Below are 23270 nucleotides of genomic sequence, written 5' to 3'. Positions count from 1 at the left end.
CGTTTCGACGGTGCGTGCTTCGGTATATGGCACGTGGCCCGATGTTTGTGCTGGCACCCGATGTGCCAAGGAACTGCGATGTAATAAATAGTAGTTCTAATTTCTGAAATGAGGTTTGCTAATATTTTGGAAACAAAAACATCATAAAGTTATTTAGGCACAACTTTTCTCGCCCCTGAAAGATATATAATTATAAAATATAAAAAAATAATGCTTATAGATAAGTAAAGATAAAATTGGGCGCATTCCCTTAACACATTTTGTGCTGACGTCATTAACTTTTAATAGGGACGAATACATCTGTTGTGATACATACAGTGTAATAAATACTAATAACTACAATACTGTGTACCCAGAATATTGGGAAAATAAATGGTTTCATTCAGACAGACAAAAATAGAAGACCAAGTTTTACGTATTTTAGGATAGATGAAACATAGAAAAAACTTGAAATTAGCTATTTGTAAACCAACCTTATAACAAAATTTCCATAGCTTATACTCGGGACTTAAAAATTTTAATTCATTGTTAAAAATCTGTTAAGATTTCGCACCGCTTCGTAAGCAACGTTTATTTCGTAATACTCGATCTGAGAAACATTCCGTTTTCTAAGTTCGATTTGATTTCTTTTTGCACTTGCCCAATATAACCAAATACGAGAGGAACGAGAAAAAAATTGTAGAATCAGACGGTTTTCTTTAACGATGATGAATGTATTTTTTTTTTTTTATACAATGAATATTATGGATATAACAAACCTTAATAAATTATAATAATTATTAATAAGTATCGTCGCGTAATTTTAATCTGTAACATCGTAACTATCTTCTCCACCGCAATTCTTCTATCCGTGTGATGTTTAATTTGATCCCAGAATAAGGTACTGACGACGTTACTTTTCTCGACTTTTCATGACCTCCAGAGTGGAAAAAGTGGGTCTCACGTTTCCGTTTGTCGTTCTATCTCAATCCTTAACGTCTCTTCCATTATCATTGCATATACGTACTTTATACATAGTATTCAAGAATATGATTCCCCGATAGTTTTTTACGTTATTAATGTCACCTTTTTTACATATACAACATACTTAAATATTATGCCCTCTCTGCACTTTCAGGGAAATCCTTTGTCCTTCCATATATCGTTCATTATTCCACACATCCCATCCTCTTCCTTCATCGTTTCCGTTCCATACATTCATGCTTCATTTGCTTTGTCGTCCCCTCCACGTGATTTTCCACTTTTTAGGCGTTCTATCTGCCTTGTTACCTCATCTCTACTGATTTCTTCTTTCCCCTGCAGCATATTGAGCTTTTCATTTTTGACGGTTTTCTCAATCGCTTATAACAATTCCATAGAATGTTTCCACCATTGTTTAATCTTGATCGCTTCTGTAACGTTGTCTTTTTCCTTCTTCCGCGACGGTGTTTTGTTAAACGGGGGTTTTTGTGTGAGTAGTTTTTGGATCAAGGCTGGACTGTTTTCATTCCAAACAGAAATTTGGGCATTAGAACTAAAGAATAGGGTTATACGACATAATACAGATTTTTCAGTCTCAAGTTGGTCAGTTAATGGCAAACTACCAGCACATGTGTAACAATAAAATTAATCAATATAACATGGCCAAAGAGTTTCAGGATAGAATAAATAGATCAAAAAATGTAATCATCTATAATGTTATTGAATCGAGCTCCTCAGACACTAATATACGAAATCAGCATGGTAGTGATATGATTAACAAAATTGTATCTGAGGAGCTTCGCCTCTCCATTGGTGCATGTAAGTTCATAAGACCAGGTAAGGTTGTTAATCACACTAAACTGAGACCTATGCAATTAATTTGTAGTGACGCTGAAGAGGCTAAAGCAATATTAAAGAATAATAAATGTAATGGTCCTGTAAAAATTGAAACGTTTAAAGGATGAGTTGGAGGACAAAAAATCCAAAGGAGAGACAAACATTTCAATAAAATATGTAAGGGGTGAGCAGAAAATTATTTCTATACTAGCAAAAAACCGAAATTAATCAATAGTAAATTACCAGTATAGTTTCAAAACGTAGATGGAGTAAGAACGAGTTGAATGAGCTTCATATCAATGTAGATAATAGTGACTACGACGTTTTGATTTTATTAGAGACATGATTAAACGAGGAGATAAATCATTCAGAGCAAAGTTTACATATTATGATAATTTTTGTGGTGTGTTTGAATAAAAATAATACTTAAACTTGACGTATGTGGGGATTTCAACCTATCTAATTGTAAGTGCCATGTTATTGAAGCCACAGTGTTAGTTGAATGTAATAATAATCCAGCGGTAGTAAAGGTATCAAACGGTTTATCATATTTGAGTTTGTTACAGATGAACAATATACCTAACAGTGGGGATACGTTCTTGTATCTAATATTCAGAAATATTTCTGATCCTAGTGTACGACATACTTCTAATCCTTTTTTGAAGGAATCTGTTCATCACTTTGTTTATGATGTGCTAATTAATGTTATTTCGTTCAAAACTAAAAATAATTTTTAGGATATTATATTTTAACTTTAAAAGAGTAAATTTTGTTAGCATAAATGACTATTTATCCTCCCAGGTTTGGGAATATATTTTCCGGGGTCTAGGGATTAATACATGTGTTGATAAGTTTTATGAGATTGTTAACTGTGCTATATCTAACTGGGTTCCAGTAAGACATTATAAAAACTCAAATTATCCGAATAGTTTTCTTCAGAATTAAGAAGACTTACCCAACAAGCAAAAATGTTACACAAGAATCTTAAATCAACAGAATGTGACATTGACTATAAGAATTACTCTGAACTTAGGAAATTATGCAAGTCAAGCGTTAAGGAGGATTATACAACGTGTTTCAAAATGATTTTCATCTAGTCGCCTATGGTTGCAGATTTTCAGCAAGGGAAAGATAAGAGCTGAAGCGATTTTAAAGCTAACTAGATGAAAATCATTTTGAAACACCCTTTAGTTATTAGTATTACATTGTCAATCTAGAGAAGAATATCAAAACGGATGCAAGAAATTTTTCGAAGTTTTAGGAGGAGCAGGTTAACTCGAATTCGTATCCTAACTTATTCATATACAATAACAACATATCGTCTGACACAGATGGAGCGATAAATACATTCCTTCACATAATTAACACACCACTAGAAAATATTTGAAGAAATAATTACAACCTTTGTAAAATAAATTTCAAAGTACTTGTTTTATATAGATATAGTTACAAGAACATTAAATAAAACAACAAAAACAATACAACTTGAAACATTAACGAAAACATATACACCTGCGCAGACTATCACAGATTCACCAAAAGGAGCTTTTTGGAGGATGTTGCATATCGCTTATTTGGTTGTCTAAACACACGAACATGTCGATCTGACAAATGTAGACAAAAACAAGACTCATCTAAAAAGAGTTCGCGATCCCACTCATGGAGTTTCCAACATATATGTGTCCTAGCAAACTCCAGACGAGCTCTGCGCTGCCGTTAACAGAGGTCCATCGTTTCTTAACAAGTTCTCCGGTTTTCTACACCGAAAGACACAGGACTAACTATGGCTTCCCCACACGAGCTTCGAGAGTAATCAGAACCGCCAACACTCACAAGGACTTGGAATTATTTGGAGTTTCAAAAGTAAAATTAAGAAATTCAGCAAGAAATATTTTGTAGTGCTTAACTGTATTAGTATAATGTCTTTAACTAGAATAAGTTAAGAATTAGCATGTCAGTTTGTTTATTTATTTAGTTATATATTGGGTTTATTATTAAGTAAATTGTGTAAATTGTACTTGGTTCCTAAATATTGTAAAAATGGGGCATCCCGTAAATAAACATTTATTTATTTATTTATTTATTTATGTAGTTCCACGCTTCTTGCTCTCATATTATTATGTCATCTTCGTTTATTTTATTTTTACCTTTTTTTTCCTTTCTTCGCATTTTTTCTGTACCTAATTCTTTATAAATTTAGACCAATTTTTTTGCAGCAACACATTCCTTCTTCGGTTGGAGAGTTACGATGAAATAACTATCAATTAGCTGTAATGACGTCATTGTCTAAAAAATAAATTTCTTAATCGTAATCTACTAGACGACTTTTTTCGATCACATGATATTTCTAAAATAAATAAATTGTTGAGGTTTTATTTGAAATTTGCGCTAATTACGGCTGATAATAATTGTATTATAATGGGTTGATCACAGAGAGGAGAGGTCAGGAAGGCAGAAACTCGATGTCTGCACTGTTTTCTTTATATTTTCCTGAGAGAAACCTTTCATTTTAATCATCCTGTAAATAAAACCAACAAAATAAAAATATTAAATAATGTAGAGGCAAAGAGAATTTAAAAATTGAATGGAGTCATAAAACAAAATAAACCCTTAACTAATTAGCATTAAAAAAATAGTAGAGTTAATAGGAAGAATATGGTGAACGACGAAATCCCTTCAAACTGCAAAAATTTGCATTTTTTGATTAAAAGCATTCATCATCTCATTGCAGTACAGCACAGACCAAACGTTATCGGTGACAGTATCGGTGATCATGCCAATATTGCGACAATAAGGTTCTGCGTGGGGGATGCGGAAGTCGCCCCATTAGACTAATGAAAGCCGAGAGAGACTGGAGGCGACCCGATAATTAGCCAACAAACCGCCGCCACGGCCAATGAAATTACTTACTCTACTTAACCGCGTAATCTGGGCGCTTAAGGCCGGCGGCCGTTCAATACCGCGAATAATAGTTAAGCAAAAGGATACTCTGCCACCGACGCCGTCGTCGCCGTGATAACTTTCGCGGGGATTTACAACCGACTTATTCCCAAACGACTCAGATTTTCGGATAGTTATAATGAATCTCGGTCCCGTTTCCTCAGATTTTATCCTCCTGCCGCCTTTTATTTGCCAGAAATTATGTCATTTATTTTATAGCGGGGGCCACTTTTCATTCGTTTGCTCTATTGTGAAATATCGCCGGCTTTTGGGGAAATATGGTAAACGAGAAAACAATGAAAAAATAACACGACCCTCGGTCGACATGGCACGGTGTAATAAATGTTGGTGAACGGTAGACATGGATGTGTTGATTTTTAGCAAGCAACCCAGAAAAACACGCCGAACAATTATGCCCGGAGGACGGTTTTGCTCTTTAATTATTTAAAATAAGGCGCTGAGACAACCTAATTCAAAAGTTTGTGAAGAGGAAGAAGAAACAATTTCCACCGCAGATTATATCGAATAAAAATTAATTCTGTCTCCATTAGTAATGGTTTATGTTGTTTACTGTAAATAACAAGATTATTAAATCTTAACCGAACGAGCAATCCAATTTTGTGTGCAATAATAAAATTTTCTTCCGGGCAAGTGTGGGAGGGAATTGTTATTAAAACAATTTTTCAGCAAAAATAAACGTTTCTGTTAAATAATAATAATTTTACATTAATTATTTTAATCATAATCTATTAGAAAGTTAACATTGTGTCGAATCCATTCAATAAATAGCGACATGTGAAATTAGAAGATTATTTTATACAGGGTTGCTAAAAAGTATGGATATAGCTAAATATTTCCAGAACGGTTTATCACAACTCATTGCAATTTGGTACATATGCGTGCGTAAATATCTATGCTCTAATATTATTCAAATTTCTATTAACACTTGTCGTTCTTTATTTGCACTAAAAGGTAAACAAAAATGTTAAAATAAGCTTTAGTTTTTTTTTAGTTTTTTTTTTTAATTTCGCAAAATCAAACTTTAAAAAATATTAATTTAACTAATGATCGTTATTTTATTAAAGAACCATTCACTATTGACACATGATGTATAAATTAGTAAAAAAAAACAAGACGAATAAACGCAGAATTAAATTTAATTTAACAAAATAACAGAAACAAAGCGACAATTTGAGAGACGTCTGTAAGAGTTAACGGCATTGTTTTCGTGTGAAAACGTTTATTAATTGCCAAACTTCATCAATCAAATGATAAAAAACACTGTTTACAACAACAGGCTCCTTTATTGTTTTATTTAAGAAAATATCGTACTTGGCCAGTTTCTGTTATTGTGTTAAATTAAATTAAATTCTGTGTTTAATTGTCTTCTTTTTTTTGCTAATTTGTACATCATGTGTCAATAGTGAACGGTTATTTAATAAAATAACGATCACTAGTTAAATTAATGATTTTTAAAGTGGTTTTGCGAAACTTTTCAGGGTGGCCGGTTTTTTTTTGCCGGTCAGTGTATTTTAATGTTTTTTTATTTTATTTAAAAATGCTTTTTTCAAAAATATTAAATTTGTCCCCTCGTGATATTTAAAAAAAAATAGTTGGCCTTGTATCTCCAAAACAAATTTTGATGGAAATTTCAGTAACATTTTATCGGATTGGGTTTAAATACTTTTACCCGCGTACAAAATTTTACTGAGTTCTGATAAACCGCTCTGCAAATATTTAACTGTATCCATACTTTTTAGTGAAAATAAACTAAAAATCATTTGCTTCATTTTTCTTAATTATGCAACTATTTTACCTTGCCGTAATTAACCACTCTAGATCTATTCAGTCAAATTAAAAAGTATTTGCATTTAAGTTTGCTTGTTTGATTTTTTAATACCAAAGTACTAGAAAATTATGTACATCAATTTATTATCGAAAAACTGTTGCAAAAACCGTACAATAATTATGAAAACCTCAATTTTGTCCTCCTAATGGCTGAATGCAACAATATTGGCCAAACAGTTAAAACTTTTATTAATAAAACCTGACATTTTGAAAGATAAATCAATTATTAAGCTAGTAATGTAATCATCAAGTTTATATTGCAACGCAACAGGATTCTTTCGTGTAGAGTTCTGGAATATGTTCCTGTTTTGCACTTAAAACAGTTCTTCTGCAAGTTATTTCAGTTTCAGGAATCCTGAACTTTGTGGATGATTCTTTCTAGACGTGCACATAAAAGAAGATTCGTTTTGTAAAAAAGCCAACTTTATTACTTTTCAGTTTTAATTTTGACGCATAATTGAAAGTTCGAATTCAAGACGGTGTGGAGGCAGTCGATTTATGGGTACTGCAAAACTAGTTGATAATGTATTCAATATTCATAAAAAGAAAAACCGGCTAACAAAATCATCAGGAAAGCTAATACAAACAGATAACTAACATAAAAGACGCTAATAATTATCGTAAAGTTTTGATATTATCAGCAGAGAGAATTTGATGACGTGATTCACAAAATTTTGCGTAGTAAATGCTATTTAAGTTTTATAAAATAACGTACCGCTATACTTGTGGTTTATGAATCCATCTTGACAATTTACCTTAGGTATCTAGATTTTTGCAGCAAGTCAAAATTATATAATAACTGGTTTTCTTTACACTATGACTGGTATTGTCTAATTTGTTTCTAAAAAACTTAGCAAAGAAAAAAATATTTGTATTTATACGAGCTGTACCACTTTGTGTGTAGAAAATATTATATTGCGGCTTAATATTATGTTATTTCAGGCGTATACAAAGCAAGATAATATTTACCATATGTTTCTTGTCACTGAAAATGGAGACAAATTTGTCAAATATCTCATACACTTTGCCATAAAAGAATAAATACGTTTGATTAATTTCAGTGACTTCTTCTAACCCCAGCTAGTCTGATTTATAAAGTGCATTACCTACCGCAGGAGAATTTGTCTTTATATATTATGTACGAGTATCTATCTCAAATAAAATTTGGTCGTTTTACAGTGTCCAAAATTTCTCAGATATTAACTGACGATGCATTTTTGAAGATTATTAGATTGGTGTAGCGTTCACTGACACAAAAAAATTGACAAAACCAAAATGAAGTCATTCAATTTTAGTACAGATTTTTTGCATTTTCTGTGCAAGTTAGAGTCTTCCAAAACCGACTGAATTTGTTTCATGAGCACTTTTTTGCTCCTACCAACAGAAGAGTTTGCTGATTATTTGTTTTTTTACACACCACCATAGGAAAATGTAAGATTCCCTTTTCTGCATGTTTGGAGCATTGTTAGTCGACCCAGATAATTCACTACAGGAGTGAGAGTAGCTTAAAATTTAGGCGCAGTTTAAATGTATTACGAACATGCCAAAAGATTAAATATAACTGTTTATTTATGTTGGTAAGCAAATCTCACTTGTTCACCTGTTGCATGCTCTTCTATTCAGCGGGTTTACTTTTAAACATAAACAATATTTTGATATTTGATGTTCAATTTATTTTTCATAAATCTTAAATGAGTTTAGTTTTCTCTCCGTCTATAAATTTTTCAACATTTTCAAGGATATTCTTAGTTTATATGTCACTATGGCAAACTGTGTAAAATTTTACTAATTTCAATAATTCTCCGGAATATTTTTTAATAATTATTGTGTACTACAAATAGATTCATGGGGCATGGAATAAATTTATTTAATTTGTATAAATACTTTATGTTGATTACATAAAATATTGCAAACTGTTATAACTTTCAACTCATCAAGCTAAATTTATTATTAAAATATCGAGTTTAATTTTGAATATTATCAATATCAATAATAAATATGTATAAGTAGAAAAGCGCATTCAAGTTTTACATTTTTTAATAACACTAATTTTATGTTGTATATGTAGTCTGTGAATAAATCTATGAACAGTGTGTATACAATCTTATTTTTAATATTATTTTTAAAGACATCAAAGTAATACATTCTATATAGATATATTCTATACATTGTTGTACGCGTATTACAATACCATCAAATTTTAGCTACATATTTCTTAAATGAGAATTTTATTATTGTTGTTGTACTTAAACAATATAAAGTACGGGAAGAAATCCTCCAATATTTTTTACGAACATTGAAAATGATAAGGACTTCACTAGATCGCAACCAAATAATATCGGATGCAGTGCGGATTGAATCTGTACATGGCAACAATGGGAGCAATTGAAAATATCCGGTTAGTGGTCTCTTATGATTGACTATTGATTGTTAAGACAAGTTTAAACATATTTGTTCGTTTCCTGAAAGAAATTTTTGTCTTTCAATAACATTGGCATTAATATGTAGAAAATATTTTCGTATTAAAGTTTAGAAAATTCGTATTTGCGACTCTTTGACTTTTTTTTTAAAATTTTGTTACCCACATAAAAAATATTGTACATAGTAGTGCATGAAACAGTATTTATTTAATAACGATTACACGATTAGCGTATGTTTTCAAGAAATTCAGTCGACACTTTCAGTATAGGAATGGGTATCGATTCGTCAACATTGTGTTTACGTTAATATACAGGGTCATCATAAATGATTGTAGTCAACTTGGCTTTGAAAACAAATGAATTTTTTGCTGTTGCCGCTTCATAATACGGTTCGAAGTAATTCGAACTATTAATTAAATGTCATGCTCTGTTTGAGGTTATTTTCAAAAATAAATAAAACATTCTTTAAGTGTTTAGGCCTAAGTGCATGGCTTTCACTTCACACTTAGAAGTGTTACGTAAATTCATTTGTGTCCGTGCCCCCGTGCCTCGTGTGTTCGTGCAGTTTATAAAAAAAATATGGAACAACAAAATGCCGAATAACCAGTTGTACACCGGAGGAGGTTTTAATTATGGATTAAGTTTATGAATATGAATCCAAAGCTACCATAGAAAATAAAAAGGACGATGTCATTTACTGGTGCGACAAAAATTCTGAAAAAAAGTGGTACGAGAACAAGAAAAATGAAGACCGGAAAACAGCCGCAGACGAAGAGGCCGAAAGAAGAAAGATTGGCAAAGGACCACGTCCAGTATTTGAAACAATAGATCCTTGTTTTGGTTAAGTTACGGACATCACAAATCAAAACACTTGTGGAGACTGGAGACGTACATTTCACATCGTGGGGACGAAAATGAAAGCATCAAACCAACAAATAGCCAAGATTGTGCAGAGGAAATCCTGTGTGTTTAGGTACAAGATGACATCACAGTCTTGGTTCCAGTGTTGAACAGAAAAGCATAGTTGAACAGGATGGTAGTCAGTGTTCTGTGGTCATGATTTACCAACAACCTCAAAAGAAGTAAGTATGCATTTCATTGTTATCTATAAAAAATGTACTGTTTATTTTCAGGACCACTGGCGTGTTACATGCCAAATAATTTTAAAAAGCTAATAGATCAGTAACTTCACAGTTCCCACTAAAAATTGGTTCAGTGGAAGAAGAGCAAAGGTTATGGAGACTGTTCATGGGAACATAATTTCACAGCAGTGGCAGGGTTATGAAGTGGCAAAATTAAAAAAGCAATATTTCGGGCAGGAGTTGTTAACTACAAAATAACGAACGAGAAATTGAAGAATTTAATTTTAGGAAAAGGGTTTTAAAACCAGACCTTGAATTAAGCGTACTTACTTCAAAGTAAAACATTAAAGAGTCCATTTTCAATTAAATGATGCTCATTTTTAACGTAATGTTAACAATAACATAAGATATTGTTAGTTTATAAATACATTTTTAGTATGTTGAAAAAGGACTCTTTTCAATTAAATGATGCTCATTTTTAATGTAATGTTAACAATAACATGAGATATTGTTAGTTTATAAATAAATTTTAATATGTTTTTCACTATAAATGAAATCAACAAAAAAATTATTTTATTACCAATAAATTTTTACTGTCAAATATTACAATCTGTTTTAAAATGTTGTGTAAAACAACAGCGACAATCAACTGTTAACACAGGAAACTGTCGTTTCAGAATCCCAAAAGTGCATCCAATTCTATTGCGGCTTCCAATATGTGACTGATAATAGAGCTGTTGTACTGGAATAACGGGATATATCAGTAGTGTCAACAAGTATTTTTTTAAGGGATAACTTTTGTTACTTAGAAATATAATAAAATTCTCTTAAAATATTCTATCCAAGAGCACACAACTTTGTAGTTGTGCATTTTCAAACAGATATTAAACTGAACAATGATTAAAAATAGTACTATCATGTGTAGCTACTGATCATTGTGCCACAATATTTGAAATTTAATCCTTTCATCACATATGGCTTGTACATTAATGAAGATATAATCTTCCTGATTTCTAAAAATTTCTGGATCTTCTCCACCTAAAACTTTTACTATTTCATTTTTTGTGTTCTATGTTAACAAAAATTCATATACCTGGTAATTTAATTTTTATATGTGCAAATGCAGTCCAAGGCGCCAATGAAGTCTGGAAAACGAGCTAGATGAACAACAATCTTTCACATTTGCTTGCTCGTCTACAATTTGAGGCATCACAAAATTTTTTTGGTACAGTATAATCACTGCTCTGGGTACTCAAGGAATTATTCTCACCACTATTGTTTGATGAATGTCCATAAAATCCATAGTACAGTCTAAGTGCGCTCTACCAACGAAATATCATAAACCAATTAAGAGTTAGTTCATTGAAGAGAAACTTTGACTGCTGGAAGTGAAATATTTATCTCTGATTACTGACGTAAGTTCTACACTTACATATCTACAGAAAATTCTAGATGATGTTCTAGCAAAGGTGAAATACACATCACTGTTTCTTTGGTCATCTGAAACTTTTTAAAACCTGTGCAATCACTCATACTGTGAAAATGATCAGCTCTTAATTAGGTTACTCCATGAACATCAAAGCATTCAAATTCTTCCATTTCATCAAATACTTCATTATTCATTATTAAATCATTGTCAACTAGAATTAAGCAGAACCTAATACTTTGTCGCTATATAATTTATATCACTCACCTAAAGCTAATTACTTTCAATTATAAAAGATGCTGGAAATGTTCCCCGTTTTGCTGTAAACATAAAGCTACCCTTCTTTTTTTGTTTTCAAAAATGTTTTGTAACATCACTACATCAATATTTTGACAACAATGTATAATTGCATCCATTAGTTCTTCCAAAGTATGTAATCGATGTTTGTATATGTTATCTTTCATCCATCCAAATATTGAATAATCAAGTGGAGTCAAATCAGGTGAACGAGCAGGCCACTCTGGATTAAGATTTTGACTTATTATGCGATCCCCATAAAATTCTTGCAAGTATCTTAAATTTTCCATTGTTTTATGGGCTGGGGCTCCGTCTTGTTGGAAGTAACCAAATTGCAATTCCTCATCATCCAAGTGGTTTAGAAACACCTCTAATATTTGCTCCCTATACCTTGCGGAATTAATTGTGTTGTGAAAGAATATTGGCCCAATCACTCTTCTACGCGAAACCGCTAACCACACGCCAACTTTAACAGAGTGTAAAGGTCTTTCTTCAAAAACAAAAGGATTTTCAGCACTCCAAACTCTATAATTTTGCGAATTAACGTAGCCATTTAGATGAAACCATGCTTCATCGGAAAAAAATGACAAATCCAAAATTCTGTTGTTGTTCATGTTGTTTTGAAACCATTCACAATATGCAACACGACGAGGATAATCAGCTGGTTTAAGTTCATGGATTGACGATACTTTATAGGGATGCATATGTAACGTTCTTTTTAAAACTTTCTGACAAGTGGTGTATGGGACACCAGATTGCAAAGACAGTTTACTCAAAGATTTTTTTGGGCTTTGCTCCATTCTTTCCCTCAAATCTTCGACCACCTCTTCACTAACTGGAGGCCTTCCTGGTGACTTGCCTTTAGAAACATTTCCAGTGCTGTTGAATCGGTCAACGATTCTTTTTATGTGTGTCATTAAAGATTGTTTCTCAATGTTTAATTCTGGAAATTTTGCCAAATACTCATCCTTGCAAGCTTGAACAGAATACACCCATTCCCCGTCCGCATTTAACGTCCCATTTCGATAGTAAGACATAACAATAAACGTATTTTGTTCAAGAGTGTACCCCATCTTAACCTAAAACAGATTTATTTGAAATATGAATACACATTAATTCATTTCTAGTTACCTTAATCGCTGTTATCAAATCGTTGTAGTTTTGATAAAAACTGGTTTAATTCAATTTAATTTATAACAAAGAAGACTGGAACAACAACACAAGTAAACAAGACGTGCGCGGGAAAGTATTATGACATATGACCAGTATGACATTCTTCTGACAGCAAAGCAAAACAAAAATTCCCCATAACTTTAGTGGACTATAATTAATAATTTTTTTTTAGTAAGAAGCGGCACATCAAAACAATTGCGTCAGCGCCTACTTCGACTACAATCATTTATGATAACCCTGTAGTTAGAAACAAAGCAACAGTTAGGAAAAGAACGGAAGAAAAACAGTTTACTATAAGCAGTTTAAGCAAATACAACACTGTTTTTCCGTATTATCAAGTGAAACTAATTGACCATATTTGAACGATTTACAAAAATGTAATCTTGTGCCTCTACATTCACGTTTATGTCTCAGGCACTAACTCCTTTACGATTCTTGAAAGAAAGAAACGTTGTGACTAAAATTACATTGTTCGCATCAAAGTTAAGGCATTCATCCACAACATAATGTTGATGACGTGATTTTAAGGAATTAGTAAACAAGTTTAAATAAAAAAATACGCGTTGGCTTAGCATCAGAGATGAAAAAAGTTAGGTGTTAAGCGTTTAATTACTGGCTCAGTATATTTGTTTTACGCTTACAATATGGTATTTTTTTCGCTCAAAAAGCAAATTACTTTTTTAATTGTTAAAATTAATGGCAACCAATTGTATTTATTTGGTTTTTTGGCAGTTTGTTAATATAAAAACCTAATTTTATTATCGCTTCCATACCCTGGACGCATAAATTACTATCTTTTCAACATAGTGCCCTTACAAAGCTATACACTTGTTACACCGATCCTGCAACTTTGCTAACCCTCTCAAAATAAATGATTCTTCCTGCTCTTCAAACCAAATCTTAACAACCTCTATTATCTCATCGTTTGAAGAAAATTTATGGTCTTTTAAGTTTTGTTTTAATTAATTTAATTTCCCCTTCTGAAAAAAGCAACTTAATTTTTTACAATCGCGTAAGAAACACAAACTTCACCAAGTGTTTTAGATGTATCATCGTAAATTTCTTTAATCCCTGTAAACACAGTTATTTAATAGTCGATCTATATTCAATTTGTTTCACATTTTCACTAGACATGACTTTTTCAAAATTTTGGTGCACAGCAATGATTAAACTTTTCAGAGTCAAATTTGACAGTGACATTTCTAATAAGTTGTTGCTTATTACCATGGTAATAAAAAATCTGTTTTGTGCTGTGGAAAGTGCTTAGGCTAACAATTTATCAAATCACCCTCGTATGCAGAAAAAAATGTTGCACAAATTTGCTTCCATAGTATATGTCGTTTTTAGTTAACAAATCTTGTAAGCTCATTTTTTTAGAAAAAAAAATTAGTTGATAACTATCATAATCAATACAAAAAAAAATATATATATACCAAGATATTGTGGAAGCGGATGAAAGACCAGGTTTATCACAAAAGTTCAGGGGGCGCAGTCCGCACAGATATGGACAACATGAAGTATATTTAAAACAGATAACCAACGAGAAACATACATATATTATCAGTACACGGTTAACTTACGCTTTAAGTTCACACATCGAAAGATTATAGCAGCTATTAAGGACGTACATATGCTGGGTGACCAGAAAAATAAGCGGTGGCAGATAAAGAGCATGCATTTGTCTTTAAAAAGAAATGCAATTTCATTGATTTTGTCTCTTCAAAACAGGGAAAATGAATGATAATCTGAATATTATTTTAGGTAGGTAGTTGTTATTATGGTAATTATTTTATTTTTGTTAAAAATAGCAGTGCACAACATTTTTGAATTCTGAAATTTTCGAGACAATGTCAAATGGGGTGAATCGTTCTTGATTTGACTAATCAAAAAAAAAGAAATGGAAATGCTGGATCGAGCGCAAAGCGGAGCTTTTCAGATGGAAGTAACACAATTTTACCAGACACATTTGCTCGGGTTCGTGTGTGAGAAGAATTAAACAAAAAAATTGGTCGAAGTTTGTTTCGACAGCACTTCTCATACCCCCGAAGTTCAATGCAACCTGAAAATTTTCGGAAATTTATAAAATTTGATTTTGCGAATTTTATTTTTATGAGAACCCCTATAAGCTGTAATAAACATATATATGTATGTAATGTTAAAGTTAATATAAAGAAGCGTGATATCTTAGGAAATTTTGTCATGACGTCATCAACATTCTACAAGGATTCGTATATCAATTTGGGTTCCTGTAGTATAATAATAATAGTATTGTATTTCCAATTGGAGTAAGTCGTTCCTGATTTAATCAATAAAATAAATTGACACATTCATTAATTTTTTGGGCGACCTGTATAAACAAATCTAAAAAATATATATGAATGCAAATAATAAATCACAATTAAAAACTCGGACATATTTTTCACATTTTAGGTAGGATTTAAGTATTAGTCAAAATTTTGAGATCAAGCTATCAACTTTTTGGAGGGAATAAACAGATATTTCGATTAAAAATTTGCTATGCTTACAATAACTTTAAAATATCTGCAAGATTTCAAAGCATTTCGTTTGGCAGATTTAAAATTAAATTGCAAAATGTTGTTATAAGTTGGTAAAATTAATTTTTTTTTTTTTTCAAAAAATTTGGACGTTCCGGGTAAACATTCAATGCGGATTCGTAAACTACACGTGTAGGAGTATGTTATTTTTAACAATTAAAAACCCATTAACTTTGTACAATTTTTAAATTAGGTCATAACATTATTGGTGGAGATGATTAGACAAAGTTTGGTTAGCCTTTTAGCTCTACATGATATTCATAATACACATATAAAATGTGACAACAATCGGTTCGGTAGTTTCGGAGATTATCTGTCTAACAAAAATCGACACAGACGGAAGACAGGCAGATAGACAGACAGACAGACAGACAGACAGACAGAAACGGGAAATCCATTTTTTAGTACTATATGGGTCTTAATTCATCGAGAAAATTAGAAAGCAGCCAGTCGCCGGATGGACTTGACTACAATACTTCCTTAGCTTACGCTCGGCAAGTAATAATAATAATATTAATAATAAAGAAAATCAAGACAGATTTATAAACTACGTAAACAAGTACAGGTGATTAGCGTTTTACGATGTACACGATATTCCTAAAATACTTGTAAAATTGACAACAATGGGTCCAGTAGTTTTGAAAATTACTTGTCTAATAAAAATCGTCACAGACGACAGATGCACAGACAACAGACAGACGAAAGCTGGACACTTGGTGTTTCATACTCTAGGAGTCATGGAAGTAACCATTTGCCGGAGGGACTTACTACAATACTTCCTTAGTTACGTTCGAATAGTAAAAACAAGAGTCTGACAGGAATGCTAGGCAAGAAATTGTCACATAAACAAAGTCAAGAAAACTGCATATTTTTTTGCACTTTTTTGATGAATTTTGCGCACTCACCAGGTGCGTGAGGGCGAATTTTCCGCCCGCGTGCTTTTTGCTTTCCGTTGCCATAATAACCTTAATAACTTAGCCTGGAAGCGTCAACGTTGCCAGAAATTTACACCACTGTCAGCTTGGTTGTTTATAAATAACTCACAATTAATCTTTTAATTTTAAAAATTTAAAATTATGGTACACAACACGCAAATGCGGCACGACCGAAGGGAAACAAGCCTTCAATGCGGGAAACAGACTTTCCAAACTATGGCGCAATCATGGATGATGAAACATGTTGCATGTTCGAGTTTAGATTACTACTACTTACTTAGTGATGTGTTACAGGTGATTAAAACTTGAAAATTTGTAAAGAAGTTACTCGTGTGGCAAACCTATTCATCACGTGACAAATGCAATTTGTCTTATTTTACAATAACTTTAATAAGTATATGGCGTAAATGGTGAAACATATTTTAGTGGGTGTTTTAGAAAAATCGTTGCCTTTTATAAGACCCATAGCATACTGGTACTACTTTGGACCGATTTGGCAACTCGTTATTATACGAAGAATGCCACAGATTGATTGAATAGAAATGAAATCGACTTTGTCAAAAAAAAATGAAACCGTTCTGAAAAGCGTTCTATCAAAATGTAATGAACTTTTTAGTTCAGTTTAGTTAAGTTTTGTCTATACGGATTATTAACTTTAATGCACATGAACTTCACTATTTTTATTAGAAGATAGTGGAATTTAGATAGGCTAATCTGACCGGCAAAACAGTATTCTACACACAAATATATTTTTTTTTAAGCCGAAAGAAACATGTTTTTTTTCGGTAAATCTTTTAAAACTGGAAAAAACTGAACACCGTTTTATACAAGGGAAAATGAGCAATGCAGATTTAATCACACAATTTAAGTAATCCGGTTCTAAGAGTGACGAGTAAATTTCATTTAAAGGTGTAAATCGAATTAAAATATTTAATTCACTTTTTATGAACCAGACGTACTAAGTGTTGGTGTGTAGGCATTTTTAAGAGCAATTTTGATGAAGGTTATAGGATTCTTCGAAATTGTTTAGCGTGCGTGTGAGTTAACGTCGCATGTATGTTTATTCACCATAATTTAATTATATTACGTGATTCATAAATATGTGCTTATGAAAAGGCAACGATGTCGTCAGGGCGAGCGAAGCTCGCGATTGTGCTTTACGTTGTCCTTAAACACGAACATCGAGCGTATCCAGTCCGTAGGAGTGAGTAGAGGTGTCGATTATGTGGTATATTACGTGCATACAAATTACCTTGTTACATATGGCAGTTACAACAAATAATGGTGCTATACACACATATAGCCATCTCACTGTCACGTGCGTGTAAATGACTTCATTACATGTGTGACAGTTCCACGCGTAACACCTACAGTTAATCACGACGTAAAAAGAAATGACGAACCAAAACCTAATTCACCGTTTCGTAAGCACTAAGAATCGGCGCTTGCCACAGCGGATTATACTGAATAAAAATCAATTCGGTCATAAAGCGGTTGTAATCATATGCAGACATCTAATAGATGATGTCGTCGCTGTTATCGCTTCTTATTAATGGCGCTATTACCTGAAAATAGATATTTTTTTAAATGGCGCTATCTAGGCCGTGTATATACACATCACGATAGTGAACTGAAGGCGGGAATATAAGCGAGTGTTGACATTTTCAAGTAAAACTTTTATGGGTCCTTAACATTTTTAGTGCTTTATCTCGCTCGAAAGCGTGGAAGAATGAAATCCCCATTCTTAATAATTCCACAAGTATAACAAGAGATGATCCTCTTAATGTTAACGTGTCGTTGTCAAAAGATAACAAATATTTTGCGTGATTCGGAGTTTTATTGTTGTGATTGCCACTTGTTGGTTAAATACGGCGGCAAACAAAAATCGATGCCATGGTTGGCTGTAAAATATGTAATCGCAAATATGATTGTGTGACTACTCGGCCACTGGTTTACCATTTCATAACATGTATCTTTTATAACACAGCATTATAACACAGAATAGCTGCAGACAAAAGTGTAATTTAGTCTCAGCTTCATTAATTCCGACGTCAACATGCAACAGGCTTTTCATATAAATGTATCGAAAGTTTTAGAAATATTACAAAGTTCACGTAATTAATACAGAAACGAACTTAATTACTAACTCAAGATACAAAAATTTAGCGAAACTACACTTCTATTTGAAATTATATATTTTTTCTCCAAAAAATTTTTTTCTGCCTGTTTTGTTCTAAAATTTGAATTTTCTATACCCTTAAGCACACGTTTCTTGTGAAGGTCACATTTAATATTTCCGATACTATAAGGAACGATAATCCAAATCGATTTTTGGGTTGAAGGAGTGGGGGGAATTCCGTTAGCAAAATGCGGACAAATCAAGAACCTAAATCTATTTTCCTGCGTAAACCATCAAACAACAAAGTTTATTGCACAGCTAAGTAAATACGTAAATAGGTATTAAAATATTTAAAACATCCATTTACAGACCCCGACACAAGTTGTCTCTTGCTTTTCATAGAAGAGCTTTCATGTGTTAAATACATCAAGCCCTTGTACAACTTTCTTTTCGAATTCTCTTCCTGTATCAATTAGTTCGTGTTGTAAAGTTCAAAAGTGTAAAAGTGTTTTAAAAATTGTTCGTCATCTCGTATCTTGTGCCATTTTTTAAATGTCCAATGTCAGATCATCTTTAAAGGACAAGTTAAGGGAATGGACGAAAAACAAAGACGTTTTCTAAATAGAAATTATTGTTCTGTAAAGCCTGTGGGAAAATTGTAAGTATAAATTATTGATTTTGCAGAATTCAAATGGGAAAGCTAGTTGTGAAATTAATTTCATAAATTCACATAATAATATCAATTTTTTGAAAAATAAATAAATAAATAAATAAATAAATAAAATATGTTGTAGATTTCATGCCAAAAGAAGTGCCATCTTTTTCAAAATGAAAATACTGACATGCACAAAACAAATCTTATTAAAGATACCAGGCAAACTTTATTTTCCTCATTTCATAATGAAGACCATCAAAAAATTTCAATGGTTTAATTTCCAACGTAAAGAAAGTAGAAAGTAGTTTTTAAAGTTTATTTGAGGATTCAAACCTTGTGGGAAGACTTACCGGATTATCCATTGCCTCCAGAACCTGTTCTAACAACATGAGGTTTATGGATTGAAGCTGCAATATATTATTGCGATCATTTTGACAATATAAAAACGTTCGTTTATTGCTATTCATAATTTTGTTGTATACTTAATTCTAAATTAAATTTGACTCCAAGATGTCGAAATGCATCGCTGATGCTCAATACTACTTCCAACATAAAAAAAAATATCTTATATAAAAAACCCATTTTACCATATTAAAAACAAGTAATATAACTAGATTATAGACCATTGATTGGGTTGAATTTCTCTGGATGTATAGTAGCGCAATTGCATAAATGATTGGAAGATACTCCGGGGAGAGTAGGTGAAATGGAATTTAAAAAACTGTAAGATATTTTACAAAAAAATTGGCCCAAGGTTAATTCGACAGAACTTTCCTAGCCCTTGAAGTACAATCCAACAAATTCTGCTTCTTTGAAATTATAGAAAATTTTCTGATACACTTTATATAGTAAAAACCAGTGGTGTAAATGACACCTCGCCGCGGTGGTGCAAATTCTAAGAAGGTGCCGTCCGCAGATATACAGACAATATGAAATGTATTCAAAGCAAATAACCAACGGAAAAGAATGTATTATTATCAGTTTACATGCTTAACTGTATGTTGATACATCGAAAGAATGTCACGTAGAAATTAGTTTGATTTGAATGAGTTTGTCTCCTCAAAACAGGACTAAAATTATTCATTAAACCACGATCGAACGAAATGTTCTGATTATTATACAGGGTGTTTTTGAAAGGTACGTACAACAAAATTGACAGTTGTTCACGAAGTCTAAGAAGTCTGAAAAACTTATTTTGTGTTATCAAAATTATAAGGGGAAAATGAACCATTATCCAAACTTTTTAGACGCTACTGAAGGATAAAAAGGTAAAATTAATTTATTTTAGTAACAAATAAGAGACCCTTTTGTTGCTATAGAAACGAAAGATGACCTTTTTATCAGAGGCCTACAACGAATTTGGACATAAATTTTAATAATTGTTATCTCTAAAAGGAGAACACTTTTACCTGAACTTTTTTTTACTTTTAGCACCCATACTTCGAGACCAATTGCCGATTTTATTTTGTACGTACCTTTCAATGACACACTGTAATTCTTATTTTTTCATTATTATATAAAAACATCTGTGTTTTTCACATTTTAGAAATGAGGTGACTCGTTCTTAATTTGACCAATATAAAATTTGAGATGACGTCCTAAACATGGATAATTCTAGGCACAGTATAAAAGACAAGTAGTCACAGCGTTACAACAATGCAAAAAAAGAAAACGAAAAAGCCAAGTTCGGCACCGAACCCAAATCTCTGTACTGCAGGTCGCCGCTGTCTGTGATACACCCACTGCGCCACGGAGGCGTTCAAACCGTGTCGGGAATAAAACGTTATTATACCTTGCAAAAATTTAAACGTTTAGCGAAAAAACTGAAAGTGGATTCGTACACTACAAGTATATGAGTATATTTTTGTGTAACATTCAAATCATTTTAGAATACTATTCATAGGAATGACCTCATCAAATTGTTGGTGCGGACGATTAACCAAATTTTGGTTAGTATTTAACCATTTATATGATATTTTTAATATACTTAAAAAATTTGATAATAATTGATCCATGTCATATATTTCTAATATACTTATAAAATTTGACAATAATTGATCCAACAGTTTCGGAGATTACGTGATCAGTAGTAGTATTTTACTTAATAAAAATCTCTAGGAAGACCGTTTATAATTCCTGAAATGATTTATCAAACTGGTTCGTAAGACATTTATCTGTAATTTAGGAATAGGATAGGATATTTATTTAAACCACAGGTATTTAAATACAAGCAAATTAAGTTTTTCCTTTCAAGTTAGATTTATAAAATAATGCTTTGGATGACGGCTTTAATTTGTTTAGTCTATGAGATTGTTAGACTTTTTAGGATTTTATTCTATACGATGGCGTTAAAGTAAAATACATTTCATTTGAACGTAACTGTTTTGGCAGGTAAGCGATAGGTTCTAGACAGTAGCAAAAAAATGTTTGTTTAACTCTAAGTGGAAATTTAAATTCCGATCAAATTTAGAGCAATCTGTTTTAGATTAACTTCTGACAGGAGTTTGAATCTCCTAATTCATGGTTTGACGGCAAAAAGGTCAAGATTCACTTTAATTAGACAACCATTCGTATATTTACTCTTATAACACTTGTTTAAAACAGACTGTATAGTGGCTTTGAAATTTCGTGAATTTTGCTCGCTGTGATAAATACTTTTTTAAGGTTTTTCAATGCGTTTGCTGCATTATAGGTAGGCAACCAATAATGCATATCGAATAACAGATTATTATCTACCTCAAGGAAGCGAGTTTCCACTAAAAATGTAGTGATAGATTTTCTAAAGCCAACTTAATGAATAATCTTTTATCATCACCCTATATATGCATTTACACAGCATACTAGATTTAAAAGAACCCATTTATTAGGATGTAATCTGCAATGTACGGAGAGTAAGTATAAGGCAAAACTTACGAATACTTCATTTTAACATATGTGTACATTTCTGTTTTCATAGCTGCTCGTTCGTTATCGTCGTTAATAGAAAACATTTCCGCATGCTAGTTGTAAAGAGAATTATTGTATCAAATCGACCAGGAAAAGGTAGTTTCAGCCACACAGCAAAATACAGGTAGGATCAGTTTTGGTGTAGTTTTCAATACTCGATTTATGGATGCAAGACCGATGACGACCTTGCGACACACACATTGATAAATCTTCCGATAAATAAAAATGAGTTTTATGTGCAGCCTTGTGAATCCTACCGATGATACATACATATAAAGTGGTAGGATCAATATTTTCCTAAAGTAATACCAAATGACATATTAAAGTTGCATTATCTTCCGCTACGTAAAATGGGAGTAGTAAATCTGTTCCGAGCTCGGGAATGTATACCCAGGTATTACTGACCTGTGTGCTTATAATAATTGTTGTATGTTTAACGTCGTCCCATGTTTATTCTAGCGTTTTAAAACTGAGCCGCCGTTAGTTTACGGACGCGTACCTTTGATTAATTCCGGAGATGTTATTAAAAACGATCGGTTTGGCGGATTTATGGCCGGATGCTATAACTTGAAGTTTTTTAATTTTGATACTTAGCTTTTATTGCCGAGAGAAACTGAAAGTGAATTATCTCGGTTAACTTTGTTCCCGCCAGTCACTCATAATAGATTAGAGGGAACATTCCCATCAGCTATATCCGGTTGCAATACTAAATATGTGGTGTGTAGGAACACGGCCGTACCGACACGGTACACACTTCATCACGATGCCGACAACCGGAACAAATGGAATCCGGGCGCATCTCTCACAGGTCATACGCACATTTGACATGCTGAAATATGACGGCTGTGACAGAGAGGGATTTAGGGCTTTCTTTAACTCGGATCGAAGGTCCTCGTCTCACATACATCACGGGATTCCAATTTTTGCCGTCTCATTTAAAGCACTAATTTCACGATTCATTTCTCTACATTTTCCAACATTCATCTAAATGGCCGAAGATTTGTCAAAAAGGCGAGCGGTAGATGGACCGTTTTAACATTAGCCTGAAGTTTGGAGAATATAATTAAAATTGGCCCA

General features: G+C 32.4%; 1 protein-coding gene and 1 long non-coding RNA gene across 2 annotated transcripts in view; both read right to left on the bottom strand.

The window, feature by feature from the left end:
• The window catches only part of LOC135130638 (gamma-sarcoglycan), a 321177-nt gene that overhangs the window by 227698 nt on the left and 70209 nt on the right, over window positions 1-23270 (bottom strand). The window lies entirely within an intron of this gene.
• LOC135122537 (uncharacterized) lies at window positions 10935-11722 on the bottom strand. The gene is made up of 3 exons (XR_010279402.1): window positions 11520-11722; window positions 11181-11469; window positions 10935-11125 (listed from the first exon to the last, which is right to left on the bottom strand). It is a non-coding gene; the product is annotated as an uncharacterized LOC135122537 (long non-coding RNA).

Source organism: Zophobas morio, unplaced genomic scaffold, assembly GCF_036711695.1.
Source record: "Zophobas morio isolate AGI-343-1 ecotype UQ-CSIRO unplaced genomic scaffold, CSIRO_AGI_Zmor_V1 ptg000002l, whole genome shotgun sequence".
Classification (NCBI taxonomy): Eukaryota; Metazoa; Arthropoda; class Insecta; order Coleoptera; family Tenebrionidae; genus Zophobas; species Zophobas morio.
Note: the sequence above shows the minus strand (reverse complement) of the source record. Positions and strands in the feature narration are given on the sequence as shown.